General features: G+C 41.2%; 1 pseudogene; it reads right to left on the minus strand.

Annotated features, from left to right (window-relative positions):
• Positions 1-222: 222 nt before the first annotated feature.
• LOC114625340 lies at positions 223-2,571 on the minus strand (annotated as a pseudogene).
• Positions 2,572-3,935: the final 1,364 nt, after the last annotated feature.

Consider the following 3,935-nt stretch of genomic DNA (forward strand, 5'->3'; position numbering starts at 1 on the left):
GAGCTTAATCCTTAGCACTACAGAAAAGAAATAAGATAGTACTTTTTTTAATTACTAAATTGTTTAAAAAAAAATCCAGTCCTCATCACTTGCCCTTATGCTTCTTCGATCAATGTACAGAACGTCATCCCAGGCTTACATAAAGACTAATGCACAGGCAAGCACAGTGTAGTCCGGCAAGGGAAACCTTCACATATCATCTGTTGCAGCCCGGTGGTACCTTTATGAAATAAAAACATCTTCCTGAGGAGCCAAATCGGGCTTCCTCTTATAGTATGGCATTAAGCAGTTTTTCTGTAAGGAAATTAAGCTGCCAGTTTAATTCTAGTCAACACAGGTAAGATCCAAGTCTTCAAGTTACATTTAACAAGTATGAAAACGCCAGGCAGTGGTGGTGCTCGCCTTTAATCCCAGCACTTGGGAGGCAGAGGCAGGCGGATTTCTGAGTTCAAGGTCAGCCTGGTCTACAGAGTGAGTTCCAGGACAGCAGGACTACACAGAGAAACCCTGTCTCGAAAAACCAAAAAAAAAAATGTATGAAGACCTAATTAACTCAAACATCTATTCCTGGATCAATGTTATCCCCAAACTGTGACCATTGATCCTTTTCTTTAAATCTTAAGTAGATGTTCATACAGCAGGGAAGCAAGAGATATGAATTACTGAGGGAGAGTAACAAGTAAATATGTTTTAAAGACCTATTATGAGTTTAAATTTTCTTATACAAGTGAATGAAAATTCAACACCAAAATTCTTGCCCTTCTGTAAAAAGCTCACATGCAATTTGGTTACCAAATGTAACCACGTACAATAAACAATTTTAGTTCAATCTATCAAAAGGGTAATTTCTTCAGGTCATTCCGACAAGTATCTTCTGATTGAGCCCAACTTGGAGAAAGGAATATAGACAAAGCTTTACATGCTAATTACCAATGACAGGTTCCTAGTTTTCCTACACAAACCCCTCACCCCGGGGCCTAGTGACCCCAGGTGCTACAGTTCCATGGCTTGCCAGTGTGAGTAGTGTCTATGTGGTCAAGTGAAGGTCTAGCTTTGTTCCAGTAAGTTTTGCTTCTACTGTGCTTTTCTGACATGCAGAAGTGAAGTCTTGGCTGATATATGTACCAAGTTTCATACCATCTATTTTAACTTTTTAAGTTTCTTTGTCTTATTTATAAAAGGAAAGAAGTAACTCTTCACCACTTTGCACCTCCAATGGCTTTGGAAAATCTATAATCTCTTCTGCTAAGATTCTTTTTTTTTTTTTTTTTTGAGGGCGTGGAGGGAGCCAAGCAAGGTCAAAGGGCACACTCTGCCTCTAATCCCAGCTGTCTTGTTTTGTTTTGTTTTGTTTTGTTTTGTTTTTTGAGACAAGGTTTCTCTGTATATCTCTGGCTGTCCTGGAACTCACTCTGTAGACCAGGATGGCCTTGAACTCAGAAATCTGCCTGCCTCTGCCTCCCAAGTGCTGGGATTAAAGGCGTGCACCACCACCTCCCGGCTTCTGCTAAGATTCATAATGCCATCTTTGAGATGAAATTTTCATTTATTTTTATTTCTGTGTATCTTATTGTACTGGCACACAACAACATTTTCTGTGTCAAAGAGTTTCTGCCCTTCCTCCTCTCTTATATCATCTTTACTGTTGAGGGGTTCTTCTTCCACCTGCCCATCTTCAACTCCATCTTTATCTTCTTCCTCCTCATCAAAGTCTTCTTCTTTATCTTCCTCTTCCTCTTCCTCAGAAGATGAATCCCCCTTTCCGTTAACTTGCAGCACCAATGGAGCTTGCTGTTGAGCAGGCTGGGTCGGTCTGTGGCTGCTGTTGTCCAGTTGCAGCTATCCGTGCTTGTGCTAGTGTGAGTGCTGCCACTGTTGTAGGACTGACCTGAGTCTTATTACCTGTAAATAAGATATATGTAAGTAATATTTGCTGCGACTGGATGATGTCACCTGTCTGTGGTGAAATCCCTCCAGGAAGTGGGGTTAGGACCTGCTGGATAACAGGCACTTATACTCCACTGGGCTGCATTTGTGGTATAACTTGTTGTTGTAGAACAACTGACAGCTGAGGCTGAAAGATATACTGGGCACCATTGGCTGCTCTGACCACCTGAAGCAGCTGATCTGAATTTGTTAGTATCTGTTTAATCGGAGTCATGCCTTCAGGGAGTGCCAAGGTAGCAGCTATAGCAGCAGCACTCGTAATACTTGATGCATTCATATGTTGTATCAACTTAGAATCAGGAACAATAACTTGTGGTGCTGTAGCCTGCTGTGTGAAGGAATAAGAACTTGTTGGGTCTGTGCTTGCTGAGGTACCGTTTGCTGAGGTTGTGCTTGCTGCTGCTGCTGCTGCTGCTGCTGCTGGGGTTGATGCTGCTGCTGAATTTGCAACAAAAGCTGCTGGTCTTGTGAATGAAATCCATCTACTGCCCTAGACTGCATGAGTTTACTCTCCCACGAAGTTTTTAGTTCCATCAGGACCTGTTCATCCACTCCTTCATCCAGAAAAATGTCTAATACATCATCAATAACATCTTTAATCACAGATCTATACAATTTAGGCACGGTGTTTGCCAAGTTCACCATTTCCACTCACAACACAAACAAGAGGGAACAAGATATAAAAGAAAAAGAAAAAGAAAAGAAAAAAAAACCCTGAGACCCGGAGGGTGAGCCAAGTCACCCACGAGAGTTTCTCAACAAAACCCATCCAGAAGGAGTAAGAGGTGGGAGACCAGGGGGAGGAGGGCACTCCTAAAAAATCTCGAGCAAGATAATACTTTTTTTTTGTAGCTACTGTATATGTAAAGATTTTGTTTGTTTGTTTGTTTGTTTTGTTTTTTGAAAAAGAATGAAATCAGCAAACTAAAACCAGAAGTCAGAGGCTGGTGAAATGTTCAGTGTGTTCCCAAGTGTGTTCCCAGTGTGTTCCTTTGAAAGAGTAGCCAGTGCTTTTAACTACTGAGCCATCTCTCCAGCCCCTAAATAGTATATATTTTCTATGCATTTGTTTTGCATTTTTTAATACAGTAAAAAATAATGCCTAAGTCTAAAACAGATACACTCATTCATCAGTGTGATATTTAAAAGTGCATATGCTAGAACCTTCTTCTCTCTACTCACAGAGGTCAAAATAGCAGACGGTCCTATTACTGCTGTCTAAATAAAAAAAAAATTATACTTATAGACCAGTGTTGCTGTCAGCCTTTCACATAGAAGTTCCATTTGCAGAAGGCAAGAGTTAACAGACTGATCTATAACGGGCTGAAGTGTTGAGAATACATGATAGTCGAGGGCTAGCCATCAACAACACACACACACATGCCCTCAAGGCCAAGGGGACAGCATAGGGACTGGGGAAGAAAGATTTTACGTGCCAGAGATGGGGAGAAGTGATGTCAAATGCTGTCTTCCGGATACGACATAGGCTTTGCTGCTGTAGTAGACCACTCTGACGGCCGCCTACAAGAGCTGCACACATAGAAAGACATGACACAGGAGGAGGCCATTTGGGAAGAAGAAGGGGTCTTCTAGAGTGGGGAGGGTTAAGGGAAGGTAGATGTGGAGAGTGTATCACAATGCATTGTGCACTCATATGAAACTGACTCATATTTAAATCACTTAATAATTTTATCTAGCCTTGCATGATATTAATCTCAGCATTCACAAGGCAGAGGCAGAGGCAGGCAGATTTCTATGAGTTCACAGTCAATCTGATCTATAAGAGTGAGTTCTAGGACAGCCAGAGCTACTTCGAGAGACCTATGTCAAGGAAAAAAAAAAGAACACACACACACACACAAAGACACACACAATTAAAATATTTTATTTGTTTTTATTTTATGTGTATAGGTGTTTTGCTGATATGTATGTCTGAGCACCACATTCATGCAATGCCCATGAAGTCCAGAAGTGGATGTCACATCTTC

This window comes from Grammomys surdaster, unplaced genomic scaffold (genome assembly GCF_004785775.1).
Source record: "Grammomys surdaster isolate TR1022 unplaced genomic scaffold, NIH_TR_1.0 215, whole genome shotgun sequence".
NCBI classification, from domain to species: Eukaryota; Metazoa; Chordata; class Mammalia; order Rodentia; family Muridae; genus Grammomys; species Grammomys surdaster.